This window comes from Schistocerca serialis, chromosome 1 (assembly GCF_023864345.2).
Source record: "Schistocerca serialis cubense isolate TAMUIC-IGC-003099 chromosome 1, iqSchSeri2.2, whole genome shotgun sequence".
NCBI lineage: Eukaryota > Metazoa > Arthropoda > Insecta > Orthoptera > Acrididae > Schistocerca > Schistocerca serialis.
In genome coordinates, this window is record NC_064638.1 from 331,442,345 (window position 1) to 331,457,064 (window position 14,720).

Below are 14,720 nucleotides of genomic sequence, written 5' to 3' on the forward strand. Positions count from 1 at the left end.
CGGGTAATATAAAACATGTACAAGAACAAAAAGGGAAAAATAAGAATAGGAGAGCAAGAACGAAATGTTCGGAATAGAAAAGGTACAAGACGGGAATATTGTCGTTCGCCCCTACCGTTCAGTCTTTATATCGAAGAAGCAACTGACGAAAATAAAAGAAAGGATAAAAGAAAGAATATCAATGATAAGTTTCGCAGATGACACTGCTTTCCTCTGTGAAGTTACAAGACCTGTTGAATGGAATGAACTGTTTCATAAGCACAAACTGTGGAGTAAAAGTAAACCAAAGAAAGACGAAAGTAACGAGGAGTAGCAAAAATGAGATAAGTGACAGATTTATCATCAAAACTGAGGCTGAGGAAGCAGTCGGAATGAAGGAATTATGCTGCCTTAGAAGTAAGGTAAAACGTTGGACGAAGCAAGGAGGGCGTATAAAGCAGACTAGCGCAGGCAAAGAGGGCATCCTGGCAAAAACGAAACCTGCTATTAATAACAAAGGTCTTTATCTGAGGAAAAAAAATTCCGAGAGTGTACGTCTGGAGCACGGAAGTGAACCGTGAAATTTCGTAATACCCAACTGAAGAGAAGAGCGTGTGAAAAACAGTTACAAGAAGAACGGTAACGAAGATAGGAACTGTGTTAGGACATCAAGGAAAAACTCTCGTGATACTTCAGGGAGCTATAGAGGATAAAAACTGTAAGGGGAAGACAAAAACTGGAACATGTCTATTAAATAATTAAGGACGTTGAGTGCAAGTGGTCCTCTGAGATGAAGAGGTTAACCAAGATGTGATGGTCCACATAAAACAAGGCTGAGACGCCAAATGAAAGTGCGCTCAGTGTGGTTTCATAGACCATGTGGAGTTCAATTCAATCAAATGAAATGATTCACTAATCAGTACTCGAGTAAACCGGATTGTAACGTACGTAGGTGCCAAAGAAGCACACGACGGTATGTAAGATCATGGTTCTCAAGAATGGAGGAGACCAGAGGATGTTGAGATTAAAGTTTACGGAAAATGCAGGAAAGGTGATGGTGTTCTATATATTTGAGGAAGTTTATTAGCTGATACAAGATGCAGGTGGAAGGTTCGTCGAATACAGAAAGCGAGGCGGTGTGCATGTCATTCCAAGATTCCGAGCGAGCTATTAAATTGAATAGCGGGAGTCGATGCTATATTGGCACAAGTAAGGATGGAGCGGATGAGGGGATTGTATGTATGGATGATGTCACAAGATTTAATTCCCACGTTCGCTCCATTAGTAGTTTGAGCTATCGCGAGCTTTCATTTGGGTGGTGTGGGTTCCAGATTGGTTTTGTTCGAGTGTTTGTCCAAGATTTTTTAATGTTCTATTTGGAGTTTGAATTAATCCCCGCTGTTTACGAAAAGAGAGTGGTAGTTTTAGTAGTGCAGCATACAACGATAAACCTTTTTAACAGTAGAAACATTAGGCTTTCAGACATGTGTGTGACTTTCAAGTGGTGCGAAAAGAACATTCCTATTTTGTGCCTTGAACCTGCGAGGTTTCGTACCTACAAAACTGCATTTGTGGGAAGTGTTAGTCTTCTGCTTTCATTTGAAGAAATCAGCTGCGGAATGTTTTTGTTTGCTAGTGGAAGCGTATGGAGAACGTGATCTGTCGGAAACAATGTGCACAGATTGGTTTCGAGGATTCAAAGACAACGATCTTGAGGTGAGTGACAAAAATGTCGGTGTGGTACACTAAAGCCTGCTGCAACCGGGGCAAACGGTTAACGTTGAACACAATGAAGAACAATTGCTGAATGTGAGACACGCATTTTAAAAGAGTCAGTCTGATTCAATACGATGCCAAATCACGAGTTACAAACCGAGTAAAGGAAACCGTGATGGAATTTCGATAAGACGTTTTACCCCACGCATCATATTCGCCATACATCGTCCATTCAGATTACCGTTTGTTTCGGTCGATGCATCATGGCCTTTCTGAGTGACAAGTCACATTACATCGTTTAACGATCTCAAAAACTAGCTGCATGAGTGCGTCGCTTCAAAGGAAACTAAATTATTTAATCGCAGAATGCATCTGTTATGCGAGAAGAGAGGAAAGGCTGTAGCTGCCGAAGAACTCTAGTTGCAGTAAATTATAATCTTTTCCACCCAGCAAATGAGTCAGAGGTTCCTGCCTTTCCCCCTAGAAGCAGTGGCAGAGTTCCTAGAAGATATGAAAATAAATACGAGAGGCGTTCTGTAAGTAAGCAGGTTGGCTTTGTTCAGAACTGATACGCCATATTATTCCTCCCTCTTCTGGCCACAAAACATTGTGTTTCAACATAATCTTCCTTACGTGTCCCCACAGTATGGCACCTTACTGGGAGGGCCAATACGGCCGCATTCTACTACTTATCAGGTCGACGTCAATAACCTCATCATCCACGTACTGCTTTCCGCAGAGTGTATTCTTCATTGGGCCATACAGATGGATGGATGAAGAAGAACTGTCCAATGAAGTTTTGTGAGCTTCTTTTGAGTACTCAGACTTGTGTGAGGTCTTGAGTTGTCATGGAGAACGAGAAGTTCGTTAGCATTTTTGTGACGAAAAACATTCTGAAGTAGTTTCTTCAGTTTCCTAAAGGTAGCACAATACACTTCAGAGTTGATCGTCGCACCATGAGAAAGGTCATTAAACAAAATAACCCATTCAGAGTCGGGAGAAGAGAGTAGCTATGACTTTACCGGCTGAGGGTGCAGTTTTGAACTTTTTCTTCCAAAGAGAAGTGGCGAGGTGCTACTCCATGGTTTGGCGTTTTGTTTCCTGTTTCAAGGGATGAACACACGTTTCATTGCCTGTGACGATGTTCGAAAGAACTTCTGACGATCAACCTCGTAGCGTGCTAGCAATTCCTCACAAATGGTCCTTCGTGGCTCTTCATAATCTTCTGTTGGGCGGCAAGGAACCAGCGGGCGCACACCTTTAAGCACCCAAACTGGTGGGCGATCGTGTCAGTACCAACAGCGACGTCCAAATGTGCAGCGGGGTGTTTGTCTGTGATCTGTCGATCACCTCGAATGAGAGTGTCCGCACGTTCCAACACTGCAGGGACCACAGCTGTGTACCGCCGGCCGGCCTGTGGGAGATCGGACAGGTTTGTGCGACCTTGTTGTAATGACGACAGATGCCTCACTCAACGACTCGCCGTGCTTTTGTTCACTGCCAGATCTCTGTAGATACTCTGCAAACACCTACGAATATCATCAATGCTCTGGTTTTCCGCCAAATGAAAGTCAGTGGCAGCTCTCTAGTTGGAACGTACCTCCATAACAGAATCCATTTTGAAGGCTACATACAGTGCCAAAACCTACCGGAACGTCATGAAGCTGTTGGGGCTGAAGAGGGAATATTCCACACGGCAAACTCAGGATTTTTTTCTCAACTGAAGCTGGCCGATGAAAGAAATTGAACGTCCCCTGTATATTTTCTACACGGTTACGCACTAGCACTTTTTGTAGTTTTCGATCGTGATTATTTCGATGAAAAATTCTGGGAAAAACATTAAGCTGTTTTTGCACCAAAGTTCCCGAATATGAGTCATTAAGACTTTTAACGCAGGATTTGAGTGATTACGGGTTTGGCACAGACTTGTACAAGCAGGGGTTATATTAAAAAGCCTGTTGTTAAACAATGTAAGATAACAGAATAAGATTTTCACTCCGCAACGGAGTGTGCGCTGATATGAAACTTCCTGGCAGATTAAAACTGTGTGCCCGACCGAGACTCGAACTTGGGACCTTTGCCTTTCGCGGGAAAGTGCTCTACCAACTGAGTTACCGAAGCACGACTCACGCCCGGTACTCACAGCTTTACTTCTGCCAGTACCTCGTCTCCTACCTTCCAAATTTTACAGAAGCTCTCCTAGTTCTGCAAGGTTCGCAGGAGAGCTTCTGTAAAGTTTGGAAGGTAGGAGACGAGGTACTGGCAGAAGTAAAGCTGTGAGTACCAGGCGTGAGTCGTGCTTCGGTAGCTCAGTCGGTAGAGCACTTGCCCGCGAAAGGCAAAGGTCCCGAGTTCGAGTCTCGGTCGGGCACACAGTTTTAATCTGCCAGGAAGTTTCAATGTAAGATAACATGGAGTGTGTAACAAAATTAAAATATTTGCGCTTCATAACAGAAATAATATTCTCAAAAAGCAGTTAATACCAGAAATAAGCAGATACAGAAATAATCATTCTTGCTTAAGATGGGCAGCAGTAACACACAAAACAGGACGTTTATCCTAATCATGTACATTCAGGAAGTTAAAAAAAAGGGAGGTAGTTACTCATCGAAACAAGAAAAATAAGTCCAATAAACATCGGTTCGGAAACGCATATTTTACGAGATAAACACGTGTTTACAGGAAGGGCTGCGCGACTCTCGATTGCGAATACGAGGGTTATCCAGAAACTAAGTTCCGATCGGTAACTAAATGGAAACCACAGTGAAAATCAGAAACATTTTATTTGCAAGAGTTAGCTACACTTTCCAGATACTTCTCTACATAGTCGCCGCTCCGACTTAGATATTTGTCGGAGCGTTGTACCAAATTACCAACACCATCGTCACAGAAGGCAGCCGCCTGTGCTTTCCGATAATTCTCTGCGCTGGTCTATAGTGCATAGCCTGTGTCCAAGTATTGTCTTCGTATCCAGCGTTTCATGTGAACAGAGCTGATACTCAGGACGAGCCAGTAGGGCTGTGTTGTGGGTGATCGAACACTTCCCGTCGAAAAGGCTGCAGGAGCATCTTCTCTGCCCCTGCAGAATGCAGTTGAGAATTGCCACGAAGAAGGAAGTGCGTGGCAGTTGTGTTATGTGGGCTGCATTCATTAAGGCGAAGCCTCTCAGCAGGCCCTCCTACTTGGCGGTAGACATCGTTGTTCTAGGCACCTTTACTGGCTCACAGTGCGCTCACAACTGAAAAGAGCGTCTTGATGCCATCGACGGTCATACTAGAGACACTACCCAACACATCTGTGCAAAACGTCATAGGGTTTATCATTGTCATGTCCATTTCAAGACCAATCGGAACTTACTTTCTTGACAACCCTCGTATTAGCACAGTCATTACACTGACGCTCCATCAAATTGTCGGCAGAGTATTATAATGTCTTCCTCACAGTGCTCTACCTAAAACCAGCTGGTCTACAGTCAATTGTGTAGTTTGAGTCATGCTGTAGGCTACATTAGTTTTCGTCATGTTTGTGCGCCTTGTTTAACAGTACTGTCAACCCTGGGTACGTATCATGGTGTTTCACCTTCTTCCAAGTTCGGATTCACTTTTGTGTCTACTATTATTTGAACATAAAAATGGTGTAGTACATTTACATTTTCTCTCTTCCATCACTTGTTTGCAATAGGACTCCACTACTCGACAAGTGAAATGACGGATGTGATCCTCTGCTACGGTTTAGCAAATGGACGTAGCCTGCAAGCCGTGCTGTCGACGCTGAAAAATATCCACAGCACAGAGTGCCCTCTGATAAGCTGTTCGGCAGACTTTTCCAGCGTCTGAGGGACACAGGTAGCCTTGCAATCCGGAAGACTGACAGTGGAAGGCCGAAGGCCCCGCACAGTCAGCACACTAGATGTGGACGAGCGTGTGCTACGGGTCCTACGTTCGGTGGAAAAAACTCGCGGGACGATTGTATGACAAATAGCAGCAGCAGAAGGCGTGACTAACTCTCTTATCTGGGAGGTGGCTCTGAGCACTGTGGGACTTAACATCTGAGGTCATCAGTCCCCTTATCTGGGAGGTACTTCATGAGCAATTGCAGTACCCATATCGTCTACAGCGTGTTCAGGCCCTAAGGCCACAGGATCATCGTGACAGTCAGCGGTTCTGTCAATGGATGTTGCAGAAACGTGCTGCAGATCCACAATTCACATCCAAGATTTTATTTGCCGATGGGGCAGGGTTCACAAGAAATAGCGATGTGAATTTCCATAACCACTGTGTATGGGCAGATGTAAATCCCCAAGCAACTCAGGAAAAAAGGGCATCAACACCAATTCTCAATCAACGTATAAGCTGGCGTAATTGGCGATAGATTGATGGGGGCCATACGTGCTACCACAAAGGTTAAGTGGGACGCACTATCTGGACTTACTCATTAATTTATTGGCTACTTTGCTGGAGGCTGTGCCATTGTAGCAACGAATACAAGTGTGGTTCACGCATGATGGCGCACCAGCACACTTTCGTCGCAATATGCGCGAACATCTGATGCAAACATTTCAGACTGCTGGATTGGTCGGAGGGGGGGGGGGGGGCGGGGGACACACTTTGGCCTGCTCGTTCCCCCCCCAGACATCAATCCCCTAGACTTTTGGTTATAGGGACACTTGAAGGAATTGGTCTATGCCACATAAATTAACGATGTGTGGACACTGCAGGGTCGCGCCTTCAATGCGTGCCAGTAGGTACAACAACCGCGTATATTTCAAAGTGTGCGTCGTTTCTTATGCTGGAGAGCAGAGGGGTGCATTTTCATGAATGGACGCCACGTTTAACATCTCCTGTAAACACGTGTTTATCGCAGCAAGTGCTTATTGATAGTTTTGATGAGATTAGAATACATTGTTCTTTCTTTATTTATAATGATTATTATTTTGTTTATTGAATTTGATTATTATTACTTTTTCCCCATTATCTTTTTGGTTTTCATTTCTGGACCCATAATTATTGAAATTATCTAAGACGAGCGGTTCTAGGCGCTTCAGTCCGGAACTGCGCTGCTGCTGCGGTCGCAGGTTCGAATCCTGCCTTGGGCATGGATGTGAATGCTGTCCTTAGGTTAGTTACTTTTAAGTAGTTCTAAGTCTAGAGGACTGATGACCTCAGATGTTTAGTCCCATAGTGCTTAGAGCCATTTGAACCGTTTGAACTTATCTAAGAAAGTACGCATTTCCGAAACCAAGTTTATTGGAGTTATAGTTCTTATTCCGATGACTACTACCACCTCTCAAAGTATTCGATATTTTTTTGAACACCCTGTATGTATTGGGTTATATATGTTAGACAAAAATCTAACTCAATGTATGTGACTTTGCAAGTGGACACCAAGATGAGAACTAATTTTGGCTCACAACAGACTTCAGAAATGGACACACAAAACCACACTGAGCAAATGAGACAAGCAACCGTCTCTGTAGAAAATCTACTCTCTACATTATTACCTTCGTCCTCTACCAAACTCATCCCGAAAGGCAACACAATTACACAGAGCCAGCTATGACATAGGAAAAGTAAATATAATATAATATACAATAGCTTTTCACTAGAATACAAATGACTGAATCACGTTGCTCCGAATATAGTATTTTCATAATAAGATGTAACACTCTTATCCATCATGGCTCCAGCGTAAAATTCGAAAATTCACTTGGCGGAACTCCTCCAGGTTTTGCTGGGCTCCAGCACCATCGCAACAGACACAGGCCAATTTTATCACTTGTGTCGTATAATTTTATGTATATAAATTTTCAGTGCCTACAGTGTCAAGTCTTCAAGTGTCACACATTTTTTTTAAAGGGGATCACTTAAGACCATTTCCATGGGTTAGCCCCTCAAATTTCTCCCTCATATCACAAAATTGTCGTCTGATGTAGTACAAGTGAAAAAAGAAATTCATTTTAAAGCACAGTTTCGTATATAATTTATATTCAAAACCTTATACCTGTGTCACAGAACAAATCCTACATCGAGAATACTTTACACAAGTTTAAGGAAAGAAATGATTCCGATAATTATAACAGTATTTAAAGGGCATCAAAATATGAACAGGCTGAAATCAATAAACAGTACATGAGACTATGTTAACCAATTCAGCTGTAAAAAGCTAAGGAGCATACTATTAGCAAAATGAGAAATATGCAAAAGTGAAATGGCAAAACGAGCACTTCTCAATTGGGAGTAAATCAAAACAATCAGAGTGGCTGAAAGAGAGCACAATAACATGAGCCATAAACGAATAAGAGCTAAGCAACTAAGCAAATAAGAGACTAGGCAAAAATGAGATGCCAACAAAATGAGAGCTGGCCGAACCCCGTCGGCACTTATATACGGTTGCACTTGTGGCGGCACCCCGCGGCCCGGTAAGCAACACGCGCGCCTGCGATCGCAGTGCACTCTTAGCGCTCGCGGCGGCGTCTAGCTGCCCGTACGCAAGTTGTGCGATTGCTGTCGCAGGTCGACCATTATTCTATGATATTACACACTCTTACCACACACTGCACCACTGTAGCTTTCCTGGTGAAATACTCTCAGTATCTGCCACTAACAGATGTAGTTCACTAAAGAAAAGCAGACTTCAGTTTATGCTCTGCACTGTTTTCTAGACTTCTTCGCCATTCCTCCTCTCTGGCTGTGACCTGCTGTCTTCCTCAGGACACAAACAAAAGACAGCATCCGCTGCCCAGCTTGGCATGTCAGCGTGCAGCTGGCCATGCCATGCTGTTGAAACTGCTGAAATATCTCGGTGCTTGGTTTCACGGCGCTCTCCTGTCCAGCCTGTCTTGCCCACTGTCCGTCCCCGCGAGTTCCTTGTCCCTCACTCTCTTCTAGTCTGAACTGCTGTCTGTGGTGACTGCTTAGGCCAGCAACTCCAAATCGAAACACCACAAAAAACGTAGCGCTGCCGCGCGACTGGTCTGTCGCAGGACGCAGTGGCCTCCAGCGATGCTGCCGCTGGCACTCCGGTGCGCCGCTCCATCCCAGCAAACGCCGGAGTGGCGCTGTGTCTGCCACTGCGTTGCCTCTGGCACCCTCTGGCTGGAATAGAACACTAGCCTCACGCACTGGCGACCGGCTGAGCTGGCAGGCGATAAGTGTGCCGTGGAATTCAGTTTCACGGAAAAAATGGAAATGAGCGTTTGGCGTCATTGGCCGGGAGGCCCCTTGTGGGGCAGGTCCGGCCGCTTTGGTGCAGGTCTTATTACATTCGACGCCACATTGGGCGACCTGCTCGCCGGATCGGAATGAAATGATGATGAAGACAACACCCAGTCCCTGAGCAGAGAAAATCCCCGACCCAGCCGGGAATCGAACCTCGACCCGTAGGACGCCAATCCGTCACGCTGACCACTCAGCTATCGGGGCGGACAGTTTCATGGATCAAGCTTTACACTGTAGTGCGATATGAGGCGTCTTGTGTACGAGACACATTTTCAAAAGGAGGGCGTCTCTTTGCAGTGTTTGTGAGAGTGGCAGAAATGGTTAGCCATTTAGCGGGTATTTCTGGTCAAATGACTCAAACTTAAAGCACAGATACATATTATGCAATGTACATTGTGGTCGTTAATATCGAGTTCAAGGAAATATCTGTATGATGTAAAGAAATGACTCGACTCTTTTCCCGTGTAATATGAGGCTGAATTCTACCCATATGACAATCTACATCTGCAGTGGAATCAAATTACGCCTCGTATATACAGTCTGGCATATGACATGTATGCAAGGTTTCGCCCTTCTTACTATAAAATTGCTGAAGGAGAGGGAGGAGGGTGTCTACTCGGTCCACGTAAGTTCAAAGAGCTTTCACTGATCATCGTAATAGACTGCTCGAAACAGGATGAGATAATTAAGTCTGCACCTATAGATGTGCGAACTGAATTTGAATCATCGACAAATTTCCCAGAACACACTGTCGCGTATGCTCTAGTTTTACATGACCGTATGATCAACTGCTGTACTGCTCCGTACCTAGAGCATTTCACGATGACGTGTCATGGTGTGAACATCATTGCAGACTCTATGGGTTTCTATGACGGTGAGCGTAGACATTCTGAATTGAGGTAGACTTCGACATTAGTTAACTAACAGTTGTCGAATATGGTGGAATGATTTGCTATATTACCTCTTCTATCAGTCTGGAACGTAAGTTTGATGAATCTGGGTGTCTCTAGATGGCTGGAGGTTTTAATAGCCCATGTTTGTCTGCTCGCAGTCGGTAACACTGGTTACTCGAAAGTCTCCCACGAGTGAAATGTCAGTGACAGAAATGTGCCTGAATTCAGGACTTTTAAAAGCTTCAAACGCTCCTCGTCTGATACACTGATGTGAGGCATTTTCCATATTATCTTGCTGATTGTGATCACATTCTCCTCCTGAGCTGATACGTTCTAATGTAAACCTATACGTACCAAGTTCTCTTTCACGTCTTCGGGAAACGTCTAATAAGAGTGTTGAACATCCTGCATAGCCTATAAACCGAGTAATTCTAGTTTTGCGTGGTACAAACTGGGTCCCTACCGTTTATAGAGAAAATCTTACGGCGCATTCTGCTCTAGCAGTGGTTCAACGTTGATTTTGTTGCTAAGCAATAAAATAAAACCGAAAAATGAAAAAATAGCTTTTAATTAAATATTTACATTCACTCAATGTTGTGGCAAACTCCCTCGGTAAGTACAAACTTTGATAAGGAATGTTACAGCATGGAGCGCCGAAACAAATTTCTATTTAATGAACAGTCCCTTGGGAATCATAGCTAGCTTTACGTCGTGTGTGTGCTGTCTGCTGAAGTTATAATGGGTGGAAAGTCCACTGAAATTAAATGCGAGGCTATGGTGGTTGTTCCATTTCCAACACATCGCCTAACGTCGAGAGCCTGTCGTAGTTTGACACATTATTCAGAGCTCGCAGGAAAACAATAAAACAGTTAATCTCAGAATATGACTGCAATCATTATTGGTTTCGGCCGCACAAAGTCCTTCGTCAATGTTCAAAAGTCATTGGCGGCATTTGGCGAGCAAAGCTTGGACGGACTGCATTAGTGAGCGTGACGGGACATGTCGTGGATGCTTTCTTCACCAAATGCGAAGGTAGCCTTTGCATGACTGAAATTTTTAACGTTGTAATCGTATTCTGCGACTGTTCGTAAAAGAGGAGGCAGAGCATAACATCTCAATCACTTTTTCCAAAGCATAAAAAGTCGTTTTTGAAAAAAAAGGACAACCTTTCCTTAGAAAATGTAATTCGGGATTACAGTGCATTCTAAAAGTTCACTAGTGAGCATGAGACCATGGTTTACAGTATAGTAACAAAAACGATTAGTTTAGAAACAGAGTCCCTATATAAATTCCACATGTAGTCTGACGAGGAGACTCGTTGCCTACAAGCAATTATATTGTGGTAAATGTCTTCTTATACCTCGTGGTATGCATGTCTGCAGTCCTCTTTACTCGAACACTGATTAGTGAACCATTTCATTTAATTAAATTCAACTGCAGACAGTTTGTGAAACAGCAATGTGCCCACTTATCTAAAACGAAACATTATGATACGGAAAGTTCTATGTTCTTCATATTATGGTCAGTGTGTCAATAATAGACACGTGTGCTGTTTTGCGTTAGCGTAGACTAGTAGGTTCAAATGTTCAAATGGCTCTGAGCACTATGGGACTTAACATCTGAGGTCATCAGTCCCCTAGAACTTGGAACTGCTTAAACCTAACTAACCTAAGGACATCACACACAGCCATCCCCGAGGCAGGATTCGAACCTGCGACCGTAGCAGTCGCGCGGTTCCAGACTGTAGCGCCTAGAACCTCTCGGCCACTCCGGCCGGCTTTTACGTTTCACTTTATGATAACTTAATGGCTATGCGACCGAGTAAAGCATTCAGACTAAGCCGATATTCTGAGAAGCAATTTCCCCCTTATTTTCAAGATCACAAAGAGAATGACAGCCTTTTGCCTGTAGAAACACAATTTCGAGGAATTTTGCCCTGCCAGATTTCTGTAGGATATTCGGTCAATTCGCCATTTCAGTGGAGTGTTGTTTCGAGCATTATATTAGCGCAGAAATTATTCTAGGCTTTCCAAGAAAAAATTGGCTGGCAGACTTTGAGCATTAAATGAATATCAGGGAGGACCAATTATTACCCTGCAGTATGCTGGCTTATTATTCGCCAGAAATGCCTAACGTAATAGGCGTTGTGTCAGCTGCGCACTGCTGTTGGTGCGGTGTTTCAGAGAACATCTACACGCTTGCAGACTTTATTCTGAAATGCCGTGGCGCGCACACACACACACACACACACACACACACACTCACACACTATCGCGCGCGGGCGCGTGGAATACCGCAGCAGGTATGCAAACATAGCTGAGCGACTGCTGCACAAATAGTAATATTTCCCCACAGAATGTCTTCTGAGAGTGTTAGAAATCATTTGCTTTCATCTAGGCTGTGGTACAGATGGCTGAATGGTGCAAAGTTGCGTTCAGTGATGAGGGCAGCTATGTCTCGGCGTCAGTGAGGGTCGTTGGGTTTCAAAACAAAGTGTTTTGACACAATATGTTAAAGTCTGTACGTCCTTGTCTTCTACATATACACGCCTACACACAACTTTGTATCTGCACCTACATATATAGATACACACACACACACACACACACACACACACACACACACACACAAACACACACACATATCTAATTACCTACATTTACATCCGCTCGACATTTCGGTGCTACTAAGTTGGCAGCACTGAACGTTGCACGATTTTCTTTGTGGATAGTAAATGGGCACCTCATGATGGGACAGCATGTTGTCATAGCGAAAACTTATTACAAATGTGGTGAATGCTGTAGAGAGACTCTTCGTAAACTTCGTGGAATTTTTGGACACGTAAGGCAACGAATAGGTTGACTGTGAAAAGACTGGTGGCAAAATTTGAGAAAATCGGTTGGGTTGAGACATTATTGCTTCGGGCGTCAGCGTGTTAGTCGAATTGCAGAAATCATCGCCGTCGTGAGCCATAGTGTTGCTGTAAGTACAGAGAGATCTGTTTGCTGAGGTTTACAACTGGTATTTCAAGAACCAGTATATTGCGAATTCTGAAAGACGATCTGCACCGGTATCTGCATTCAGTTGACGCAATATTTGAAGTAAAACGGTCATGAAATGCGTCGAGCATTTACACATTGAGTGTTTTCGAAACAAAGAGCGGACAACAATTTCGCAAAGAAAATAATGTTCGCTGATGAGCCACACTTCCTGCTGAATAGCTTCGTGAAAAGCCGAAACAGCGGGATTTGGAACACAGAAAACCTGCGTGTGATATGGAGAAGCCATGACATCCGCAACGTAACTCCTTGGTGCGGCATTTGGTCTGGGGCCATAACTGCGCCAAACTTCTTCGAAGATGGCACCGGGAATGTATTAACAGTGGACGGCGAACGCTGCCGCAAATATGAAGAGAGCCCGCAGCTCGTGGTCGTGAGGTAGCGTTCTCGCTTCCTGCGCCCGGGTTCCCGGGTTCGATTCCCGGTGGGGTCAGGGATTTTCTCTGCCTCGTGATGGCTGGGTGTTGTGTGATGTCCCTACGTTAGTTAGGTTTAAGTAGGTCTAAGTTCTAGGGGACTGATGACCATAGATGTTAAGTCCCATAGTGCTTAGAGCCATTTGAACCATTTTGAAATATGAAGAGAGTTTTTTGCGTCTGAACTGGATAGCGTGATGCCGAAGAGGTTTGGTTTCAACAACATTGTGCATCCTATCACGTCAACTGCAACAATGGACTTGTTATGAGAGTGATGACTTCTCGAAAGGGTAATGTGAATTCGCCACCCAGATCTTTTGATTAAACACAGTGGAATTTCATTCTGTGTTTATCTGAAATATCGTGTGTACGCCAGTGGTTAATTTCTTAGATTTTAGGTGCTTTAACTATAAACTCTGCCCACCCTCCACCCCCACCAGTCATAAAAAAAGATTCGATTCTTGAAAACTTGTGATAAAACTTATCATGAGAAATAATTTTTACAAAATACTTTTCTGAAATTCAGGGTTTTAAAACATGATTTCTTATAATCGAAACAGTAAAACCACAAGATTAAATATAATCAACAAAAAAAAAAAAAATGGCTCTGAGCACTATGGGACTTAACATCTATGGTCATCAGTCCCCTAGAACTTAGAACCACTTAAACCTAACTAACCTAAGGACATCACACAACACCCAGTCATCACGAGGCAGAGAAAATCCCTGACTCCACCGGGAATCGAACCCGGAAACCCGGGCGTGGGAAGCGAGAACGCTACCGCACGACCACGAGCTGCGGGCTATACACAACAGTTGGTCACTTTGACGCCTAGTTGTACTCGATACATATCGACACAAGTCGGTAGTCGTCACGACTATGACGTCATGTTTTCAGCTGCTTCCAGGAACAATGTTCAAAAAGCTGCATTGTAGCCGCTCGGTGAACGTGTGTCGAGTATTAATAAAGCATTTAACGATGAAGATATTCCTGGTCCGTCGGCATTCCCAAAGAGTCAAAAGAAGCAAAGCACGGTGCGACATGAGATACGGAGTTAGATGTTTAGTAAATGCTTTAAATGTCAGCAGTTATGGCGTTGATTACGTCACAGAAGAAACAAGATTTACTTAAAGCACGTTGTACAGGCCCCCATGTTCCAACACTCCTCACGTTGTTTATTTCTCATTGACACACATAACATGAGACGTTGCCATGCTGCTAGATCGCTGAGGTTGTTGGTGGTCGTAAGCAAACGGCGATGTTTACCGATCACAACTTCGGAACGAAGGCACACACACACACACACACACACACACACACACACACAGAAAGTACTCGCCCCACGCTCTGTCTATCGCGTCACGTTGGTGATCCGTTGTCACGTTCACTAGTGCCAGCGAAGAGGCAAATTGTAGTTACATTGTGATTTAATACATATG